The sequence below is a fragment of the Rhopalosiphum maidis genome, chromosome 1 (genome assembly GCF_003676215.2).
Source record: "Rhopalosiphum maidis isolate BTI-1 chromosome 1, ASM367621v3, whole genome shotgun sequence".
NCBI lineage: Eukaryota > Metazoa > Arthropoda > Insecta > Hemiptera > Aphididae > Rhopalosiphum > Rhopalosiphum maidis.
Genome location: NC_040877.1, coordinates 32,021,817 through 32,034,180, shown reverse-complemented (window position 1 = coordinate 32,034,180; position 12,364 = coordinate 32,021,817).

The window sequence follows — 12,364 nt, the reverse complement described above, 5'->3', positions numbered from 1 at the left end:
GCGCGTGTCCCCATTTGTGTCGTTGTCGTCAATCCGGTTAAAGTGCGGTATACATGTAAAAAATAAAAACAATATTTTTAGTTCGTGTTTATTTTTTTGAAAACTTTATACGCGTGTGTATAGTAATATTATGACGAGGCAAGAACAGGTACAGGTATACAATATTATATTGGCCTGTTAGAACACACACACACACACACGCACACACTCGCACACACGCACATAACTACAATATATTATATTATATTCTAGGCGCGAACGCTTTCGAAAAGGTGTGTTCGGTACACACGTGGCTAGTATTTACGGGCTTATCTACAAACCGTTTCCGCGAAGTACATAATAATATCATATAATAATGTATACAATAATAGGCGTGCGTCTGTGCTTGTGCGTTTGTGTGACGTTCGCGTGTAATACCTACACGTAGCAGCGGTACACTCACATTCGAACGCCGTCCGCGTAATGAAACTATTATCGCCTGAGCGAACAGTCTGCAGGACTTATTTTGATTACTGGGCGTTGCAGGATCTATACGGTATTCCGCTGCCGCCGCGCGAGTCCGGTAGAAACCTTAAGTAGGTATGGTGTACGAAAATAATATATCATGTACATGTTATAAACAATATAATAAGCGTATGCGTCGTCGTCGTCAAAACATATGTATACATAATAATGGATCATTATTAATTATTAGTGCTAAAAAAGTATGCCAATATCGGCAATACTATTAGTACCTGCGGAAAAGGCAATATATTATGAGTGGTGCACTTTGAAATCCTACGACCGAATGACAGAAATGATACAAAAATGGTAAGTCGATAAAAAGGAAACATAGGTATTTAAATAAAATACATAACAGAAAACATAAATTGTTGGCTTTAGTTTTAATAATACTGAAAAGTTAATAAATTATCTGATACTATCACTACAAATCACCTGATATTAGTCACAACAATGATTCAGTATAGGGACTTGATTTAGAATGGAATCTGAAATAATTTAAAAGTTAAATAAATTACTATTTACTACTGAATTATAAAATGTTTAATACATAGTTCAATAATAAAATCTAAAAATAATATAGGTACCTAAATGTTTAAGTTGTGTGGAAATTTGATCAACTAATTAGCAATTTATGTAGTCCTAGTTGCAAATATTGATCAAAACAGCCCAAATAATCTTCAATAGGTACTTGAAAAATTTATTAACCGTATTTTAAATAATATAATTGCAACTAAAATAAAAAACTAAAATATTTGTATTGCATTTAATGACTTTTTTGATAGTGTCAACATGTCAATATTCTTATACTATATTATACTACATATTATAGGTATTATTTCATATCCATTAAGTGAAGTTCTTACCTAATCATTTAATTTCTTTAGGTGCCTATCAATACGAGTACACAGTAAACATTTACATTATGTATGTAAGACTGTGGATTCTTCTAATTAAAATAAATATTATCTAATCGCGTAATCTGTCAACATTTCTAAAAAAATTACAATGATAGAAAAATTCAGTTTCTAAATTATTATCATCATTTTTTTTCGAAAAATAAATTTAGACTGAACTGTTATTTACTAACAAATTTATTTATGGAAACCCTGAATAATAGAATAAAGTTTTAGGAATTTTTAGACGTGAAAATTGTTAACTATATTATTGTATTAATCATTAACCTAAGAAATTAAATTATATTTAAAAGGAAATTGAAAGGAAAAAAGTTAAAATCGCTGCTTTTATAAGCAAAATAATGTATTTGATTTTCCAGGGTTCCCAAATTACCATTATTTGATAAACTGAAATGATAGTTTATTATCGATTATTTGGGAACCAATCACTATCTTAATTAATTAATATCTGCTAAAAAAATTACTACGACATTTTTTTTTTTTTGTTTATAGTTATTATTTGAACTATAATAATATTTAAAGCAAGACGAAAAAAAATATTTAAAACTAAAATTTAATCCTAGCACAGTGCTGTGAACTGGGATAAAATAATTCAGCAGGGAAAGGGTTAACGGATAGAACAAAAACGATAGTATTATATAAATATACTTTTTTTTATTCATAAATAATATTAAGTTATAAATTATGTTATACTATGTATGAATATCAAGTATGTATTATGTTATTTTATCTTTTACAAAATATACATATTTTTATTATTTACCGAATACTGAATAGTATTAATGTCAGTAACTTGACTCCAATAAATTAACGGCTCTATAAAAAAAACAAAAATGTATTAATTATTTACACTCAAAACCAAATAAAAATGTTATTCAGAAATTTTTTAACCGTAATTTTATGAGATATTAATACAATGCAACGGCAATAATGACAATACAAGAAAATATTGTGAAGTTAAATGGCTAAATTTTATTTACGATAGTCGTGTAGAAGTTGCAGTTTATTATGCGAAGTTATCCAGAGAATTTATTCAAAAATGATTTATGCATAATTCTAACCACTATACGGATTCGTTCATGTTAGTTGTTGCGCATGTATGAATCGTCCTGTAGTACTTATTACCACTTAAGGTTTATGACCTGTGTGAACCTTCTCATGGTTAAGATGACTGAAACGACGGGAAAATGATTTAAGATAAATGTTTACATTCAAATAGTTTTTTACTGGTATAAATACGCTCTTGACCCTAATTTTGAAAAAAAAAATAATATTTTCTACATGTCTATAACATTAAACAATAATATATTATTCATATCAATGTTGTTCACAAGATGTGGTCTATTGACAAAATTAAAGATTTTTTTTTAAACTCGGTCAACTTTGTATTTTACATTTTATAAAAACAAATAAATATTATTTTTTTAATTAGTTTGAATAAAAATATTAGTATTATAGTTGTATAAATATTAAGTAAAATATAATAATTATTAATTAAAAAAGTAATCGTCATTAAAAAAAAACTATTAACTCAATAGAACCGGTCTGAAGAAGCTTCTTTTAAAACTAAAACGCAATATGTCTGTAACGACTGTAACACTTTATAAAAATATCATATTGTTGTACGCCGATTAAGAAATTATACAAAATAACAATATATTACTGATTTATTTTTACTATGAGTATAGGCGCATTTAAGTGATTGGTCTGGTCTTGCAAATTTAAATTAACTTAACACTAATTTTTTAAATATTTTTTTGTAGTGGCGGAACTGATATCTCATGAGCGATTTCTCCCCCCCCCAAAAAAAAATACTCTAGACCAGAGCTGCGAAATAGTTTTAAACATTCATCTATTCAATCAGTATTCAGTAATGCATACTATAGCGATAAGTGTTGCATATACTGTCGTCGAAAATACTGTTTATTGTTATTTTTTCAGATATAATATTAATACAAAACGATAAATTATTTTACCTTTAACATTTACATTATTTATTATTTGATTAGAAAAATATGTTTATTTATTGCTAATAATACAATAAACAAACACAGCTTTTTAGTTCAATGATTATTTGATGATACGATATTCTAAATACAAGCTGAATAAGTTTAGTTATTTAGAACAATATTATAGATTTACTAAAATTATACAATAACTATAATAAATTGTATAGAAGAGCAATTAAGTAATATTAAATATGTGAATATTAGTTTAAGATACTTTTTAAGCATTTCAGTTGACAATATTTATTTTTATGTACAATCGTATGATTTTCTTTTTAACGGTTCGCCGCTACAGCCATTAAATAATTATCATACAACAGTTAGGTACTTATTAATTATTAATAATAAGTTAATAGTATATCGGGGCTTTCCATTTTCACTATTCACCATAATCATTGTTATAAATTAATAATCGCCACGAATTGTTATCACAATATATCATTATAATTCATTCATACGTTAACACGTAATATCAATAATATTAAACGCGTAGCGAGTCGTGCCACGATGTCAAATTAAAATAAGGTAATGCCAATTGCCACTGATATCTAAGCCTCCCCACTCGTGGGATTTCTGAAATTATACATATATTTACCACTTGTCTGCAATATACATGTGTATAGCATATACGTAATATTTGTCGATCGACTAGCCGTCTAGCCAACTGAAGACTGAAGACAACAATGACTTATTATTACTATTATTATTATTATTATTATTTGCTATATTGACGAAATCGAAAAGAAAAAAACGTATACGTATAATACAATATTGTAAAAATAACGACGATGAAATGAAAGAGAAAAATGTGTCGTCTCCGTGTATACAGTATATACTTATTAAATTGTAGGCAGGTACGCGGTCGGAAAAACTACAAAAGCCCGCGCTCGTGTTGATATCACGGGCGATCCAATCACCACATTGGCCACGCTCATTGTTGCCACGACCACGTTTAACCCTATTAACCCGGTGAATATATATTTATTATTATTATATACATTGACGATAATCATCTCAAGTAGGACGACCTAGCCCTTGACGAAAACTATGTATATACCTGCGACTCCTCCCGCGATACCCAAAGAGTACCCGTGGCGTATAGTGATGTTACATGCGTATTACGACGAATAAGCACACGGCAAAAATAATAATATTAAATATACGCAGTACGCACGTTAGACAGATAATATATTATACGAGTAATACACGTAGATATGATATAATGTGGAATGAACCGTTCAACTGGTAAAGTATAATATATTGCACTAATGTTTACCGAAGCAGTTTTTGTGTTTAATACAAATAACATTTTTTATTCATACAGTCAGATAGGTTTCAATTTTCGGATATTTGTAACACTTTGTTGATAAAATCTAATTTTGTAGCTGTTTTTTTTTTATAATCACGTTTATAGTCTTTTTAACGAGAGCCCACGTTTTTAATCAGAATAGGTAATTGAATACTTTTCTAAAAATGTTGATGTATAAAATTTATCAGCTGATATTGAAAAAATAAAGTTGTTTTATTAATGCAAGCTGGGATGGGCAAAATAGATGAAAAGAGTATTTAGGTATAAGATACAAGATACATGCAATACATTCAAAAATACATTAGATACTTCCTTTTTTAAATTTAGATACTAGTACAAGATACATTGTTTAAAATAATGTTAAGTAAGTACAATTGCTAAAATATAAAATATATTATTATAATTATTTATTAGTTTAATTAAGTGTATGATAATTCGAAAAGTTATATACATGTACTTATTTGTAAGTTATAGCATTAAAATATCGAAAAAGTGACGATATCTATTCTGAAGCATGCGGAAATCCAGATTTAAAAAAAAAACAGTCTAGGCCTCTAGACCGTCCTAAACATGGTGCATACACCCAAAAATGACAAATTATTGTTTAAATAATTATTCGACTGATTTATTTTTTTTAATATATTCAAATAATTTTTAATCTCAACGGTGTTCAAATATTTGTTTAATTAATGTTTTATTCAAATAATCAAGTTTGAAAATTATTCGAATACCATTTTATTCTGATGGTTATAACTTATAGTGTTCATCTATATCTCATCATAAATAATGACCTTATTTTGCATTATATGTCATCAATAATGATGTTTTTTGTTCTTATTACCAAACCCAAAAATAATATGTACTATACTCTACTACAAGTGTAAACCTTTTAAACCTATTTTTATGAATAATTTTGCGATTCTGCCAATCACATAATAAAAATAAAATCTTAAACCGAGAAAAAATTATACCTACATTTTATTTGTTGGAATATGAAAAAAATGTATCTTCATATTCTGTTATTTATTTTAACGCCAAAAAAAAAAAAAAGATCCATCAACGAAAAACGTGTCTAGATACGAAATACTATAGATACAATTAGTAAATGTCATAAAGTACATGTACAATATGTATAAAAAAGACATAAATATATATCATTTACAATGGTATATTCAAGATTGTCCATCCCTGAGTGGTAAGACCACACGATATTCGCCTATACAGGCTATAGGTAGTATTTAAATTTAAAGTTTAGATGGATAAAGCAATGTTATTGTAATAATGTTATGTCAAATAGTACCTCGAATCAGTAAGTTTTGATCCATTGCTGTGCTCACATAAACTTACTTTAACGTTTATTAGACATTATTATAGTTATCACTCATAAATCAAAAACCATTTATTCGATATCCACCATCTTGAAATTAATAATATATATAGATAGGTAATAATAACCATTTCATAATTAATAATTCGCCGCGTAATTAAAAATATAATATAGTGTCTATACTTATAACCGCATAGAGCATATTTCATTCCATATAGCGCATATAGATTGACTGAAAAAACTACCAGTGTAGTGGATCATACCGTTTAAACATATAATATGTATTCTATACGGACAAGATAATAGTACCAGCTAACGATTCCCACACGTACCTATACATAATAACAATCTATCTCTATACATTGAAACATTACGCACCTATAACACTACAGGACTCGGTCACTCTTTTTTTTCCACCCACTGCCCGAGTGGTATATACCTGGGTACCGTTGCTCACTGTTGCTGACGAACATATAGTTAAGTATCTGTATTGAACGATGTTATGTGCGCGCACCGCTGATTATCGCTATTACACCGACTATAGCTATACCGAGTATACCGTGTAATAAACATAGGTATACATCCGCGGTGTTTGACGATAATAATAATATTATAATATTGTGTTGTGCGTATGATCTCAATCTCGAGATAATTATAACGGCCGTCGTATACCGACAAATAATAATTATAATCATAAACGCACAGGGTACGCATTATGTAGGTAGGGCGGTCGGTATTATGATCGCGCGTCGTTCGTCGGGCTTTATTTATTATATTATTAAAACATTTTATTTTATTTTTTTGATTTTAATTAACAACGCTCCGATAATCATCACTCGCAGGCACAGAATAATATTTTTGTTTTCTCGGCGTTCGCGATTTGCCGCCCCGCGTTCGCGCATCATCGACAGTAGGATTCAGCCACGCGGCTCCGATAACTAAAATACAATTAGTATACAGGGCGAGTGTTTTACCGTACTGTTACCACGTCAAACCGTCAACACAAACAAACGGGAAATTGTGGCTGACCATAATGTACATATAATATTAACATTATAATAATATTACAGTCGTATTATAGAGCCGCCCAACTTGTGATCAATCGTGAATAATATATATTATAATCGTATCACGCAGTCGTATAGTTTTGTTTTCCTTTGTCGAAATAATAACGTGTGCTAGTATGTATTATTATTATAAACACAGAGCTGACGGTTATCTGTCTTGTCATAGATCGTTCAATATTCACTGAACTCAGAACTGACATCTCACAAAATAATAGTAAGTACCTGTGTCAGAGCTACACAGCATCATGCCACCATTCCAAGTTCAGTATACTTATTCGGAACCTTCTCGATGATTTGAAACCGTCTTGTAACACATTCTGATAAGCTACTAAGTTTTTTCGTGAAGGTGTAAACACTATTAGAGTATGGTTAAAAATATCTTGTTGTTGTTGTTGTTGTTGTTTAATGGGTTAATATAAACGAGATGAATTATGCATAGACACATGCGTTTGGCTCTGTTAAATTTCAGTTTTATAAAAGTATATATTAAATTCGGTATCGCCTGCCGTGAAAAGTGGATTAAGAAAGAAAAGCGGAAATTAAACACCACGTGATCCAGGGCTTAAACGAGTGTACGGTTCCGGTCGGTTATGCATACCTAGGAATATTGCGGAAAATGGGACGTACGGTCAAGGTGATCATAGACCGCTCGTACAACACAGTATTTACAGTACTCTTATGTATTTTCTGTTTGTGCAGATATCGAACAATAAATTATTATTAATTGTATCCCGCTTTTATCAATACTTATATTATTTAAATATTTGGTATTTAACACACCAAGTAAACACTAATCAGTAAACATTTTCGTGCATACATGATATACGTTATACTTCAAGTCCTTACGTAAAATAAATCTTACTCTATATTTGCTATTACATAATATATAGTATCTATCTGCGATTGATAGTTTCGATAATATACATCCCGTACCTGGGCGTTTTATTAAATGTTCAATAATAATTAATAACATGTATCTACTATAGTACTATCCATACAAGTTATATGAACGGTAGATACCTACCACTCGTACTTCCTATTGCATCTGACATTGTTTTAAAGGACACTGCAATTTCTAAAACATACATAATAAATTATTTATATCTTCTAACAATAAAATAGCTAGTATAAATAATGTATTTATTAATAGCACAGGTCTGCATGTAAAGTGAAACTACTTAAATATAATATATATAATATACATTACTGTAGAATCAATAATAGTTTGCATTTTTCCTCTTGTAACAAATGAATCATTATCCGATTTCGACATTAGGATTATTTTTTTAACATTATACACAGAGTGATTCATTGTGATCACTTTCTTTTACTTCTTTAATTATTATGCAGCTATTTAAAATCAGATTTTTGGAATTTATAAATGTACCTGGAGATAATATTTTTAAATTCGAATAAGTTTTTAATTTGTTTAACTTTTTATACTAAGTATAGGTAATATAATTGATTTTAGTGATAAAAGTTTGATGTTGATTTGAATATTTTGTAATTTATGTATTAAAATTTATAATTTGTAAAATAAACTTGAAGGATAATAAATATTAGATCCAATATTACATATATTTAATAATTTTGTAAAACTATTTTTAAGGAATTTTATTCTTGGTATAAACCTTTAATAACTGAATAACTTGCTACTCCTTCGAATTTTGAATTAGGTACAACACAATTTTTATTGATATTATCCATTAAATAATTTACGGCATAAAAAGGGAGGGGAAGAAAATTTAACAAAAAGAAATTTGTATCACCACAATGCACTATTTAAGTAGGAGAACAAAAAATATTAAGAATTAGAAAATGTAGGCTTTTAGTTAAACATTTCAAAAATTACAATTTGAATAAATCCATTATTGAATAAAAAAAAAAAAAAAAATAGGGGATGAGCATGTTCAGTGAATTATCCTGTATGATATATTAACTATTATTCTATTATATATTAGAGGTATACATCAACACTTGAGTATTATATTTCATAAATAATTTAATTATACTGTTGGCTGAATTAATTTACAAAGCTATGTAAAGTTATAGTTTATGATATGCACTAAAACTTTCATAAATAATAACTGTAGATCAAGGAAAAAACCTTCAATCTGACAAATAAGTAAATTCATTTTACGAATATATTATAATATAATATGCATTTTGTTTAATAGTAATTTGATGTATAATAAAGTGTACAGTACATTAGTATCTATGTGGCTATGTACACTATATGAGTAAATGGTGATATTTTAACGAAGATACTCACTTTTTCAACAAAATTATTTTTTGAAAATTATGATTTTGTACAATTAATTGATCTTATAAGCCGTATAAAATATATTGTTCACAGAATTATTGTAACAAAATTATAATTTAGTGATAATACTGATTACTTAATATTAATTTATGTGATCAAAAATAATTAATAATAATAATAATAATAAAGGCGATGCATATTATAAGTAATAATGTTTAATAAATCGTTATTATATAATGTTCAAAATTTAAGTTAGAATTTTAGTTACAAAGTTATTAGCTCGTATTATTCAAACATTTTATTTAATTATGAATTGTGATACACAATAAATTACATAACATTAAGCAATTATTTGTAAGAAATAAGAATTGTATACTTCACTGTTGATTTTTAGCAGGTAGTAGAAAAATAAATTTACGTTTATTATATTATATTATTTTTCATCTCTTATTCGAGGGAAAGTGCACCAATTACAATGTTTACCTAATTTTTAATAATATTATTATTTATTAACTACTTTCAATTGTTTTGTGTTTATTGAAACAAGAGTTAGTATCTTAGATATTTTTCTCCGAATTGATGTCAAAGTACTAGTTTAAAAAGTTAAAAAAATATAATAATATTTATTACGAACAAATTAGTTTAAAATCTAAATGTAATTAACTGCATATTATAATCCGAAAATTCAGGGAAATCAACTAACGTTTTTATTAAAATAATTAGACTTTGATACATTTTACATTTAATTTAATATCAATATTTATTTTTATTAAGCTAACCAGTTCTACTAGTAAAAAAAAAAAAACCTTGACAATAGTATGGCAGATTTGACAACTATATTACCATGTCATTATGCTAATAGTTATGATTACGTTTCCGAGACAATTTGAAAGGAAAATATTATATTAGTTCAAGAAGTGATATATAAACATAATTTTTTATTCGAAACAAAATTATACTATATTCTATAATAATAATAAAAATATATAATGTCTTATAGTATTTTAAATTACTTTAAGTATGAAATTTAAAAAACTGCTATGAGTAATACTGTGCACATAATAATAATATTCGCAAGTAATATAAAATCACATAAAAATAACATTAAATTTAAAATATAGTAGCTAAAAAGTTGTAAATAATTAATTTGTCAGCATAATATTACTAAGATAAATTATGTCCTAAGAGATTTAAAATATATATTAATGTAGTACCTTACACAATAAATTAAAATTGTTTCCCATTATACTAAGTATAGTATGCCTTAAATCGAAATATAATCACTTGTTCATAAGTATCATTGGCCTAATGGCTGTAATAGATAATAACATGAATGTAAATTTTGATATTTCGGGTTATTGTTACTTCCCTTTTGGCGTTGGAATATTCATTTATTTTTAGATAAAATCGGATAAATATCCGATAGACTCACGTATCATAATGACGTATTAAGGAGAGACAATAGCGAGGTATATAGTCGTCTTTATATTGTCAGACGTACAGTGTACCCGTAAAAAATATGTATATAAGAGGTAAGTATAAGATGTACCCATTTGTTTAATATTGATATCGATCGAAACGATTTTGTACGGTCATCAGGTCATGTACGTATGCATATTTCGAGGCTAGTCGGGACGATGATTTTATAAAAAATTCGATCAACGATACCGATCCGCAACTGTCGGCGAAACGGGCGTCCAGGGCGTTCGTTGGATATAATAGATAGGTATAATAAGCCCTCAGGATTCGTCAACAAAATAATAACGATAATCTGCAGCAGCTGATCGCACGCGAAGACTTCAAACATAATATTATGCAATCAAATGTGATCTTTATATATAAAAATTTCGTGAACGACGGATATGTCCACGATTCACTCCGAAACTACTAAACCGATTTTGATGAAATTATGATCAATATGTGTACTATGTCTTCATCATAAGATAGGATAGTTTTTATTTCTAATGATGCCCTCAATAGTGAATATTATCTATTTATTATGTTTAGGACTGAGTGATTGTCTTAATTGGTTATTTTTAACGAATGATATATAACCAATTGACCAATTGAAAAATTGTATCGCTGGACGGGACAGTTACACAAAGTAGAAATATCGGAAATATCATCTATACACCGAATCAGAAAACCGAAAATATTTGTCTTCACGATCAATGTTAGCATTAGGCAACCAAATTTAACACAGATGCATTTTGTACGGAAAACGAAGTGCACGGGGCTTAGATAGTATATATATATATATAAGTAATGAGGATATTATAGTTTATATACATTATATTATTATAGGTTTAATAATATAATCATAGTAATAATATTATTATGAAGATTACATGACACGTCATGATGAATAACGATGACAAAAAAATATGTTTGAAATAAGTGAAAAATAAATTGAAAAAATAATGTAATTGCCCGTGCGTAGAAATTAGCTTCAAAGTCGGGTTTAATCAAATTTGATTGATTTTACATAATATAAAACATTTTTTTACTGATTTGCGTGGATGATTAATGACTTGTAGGTACATCATACTTAATCTATAATATGGATGAGCTCTAAAAAGTAGTAATAAAAATATAAAAATATTTTATAATCACCAATATAAATTTGGAAATACTTAAAATATGAAATTTTGCTAGAGATCGGTTTTAGTGTACTGCACCATTACAGTGTGGACGTCGCGCGTCGGTATGGAGGAGGCATTATGTTCGGACGAGAGTACATCTCATTAAGAACAATATTGTACGAACATGTACATAATACGTTAATACAGTGCTACGTTGGCTTGTATATATATATATATCTAGTATCTATATACCATGCATCTCGCTTCTCGCCGACACAAAGTCGACTGCTGCTGCTGCAGCCTCGCAGGAATGTGGACGTTGATGATTCCATTACCGGTCGCGTCCGAACTCCTTTCGGTCCGGAGCTAACACGCGCAATATAACATAATAT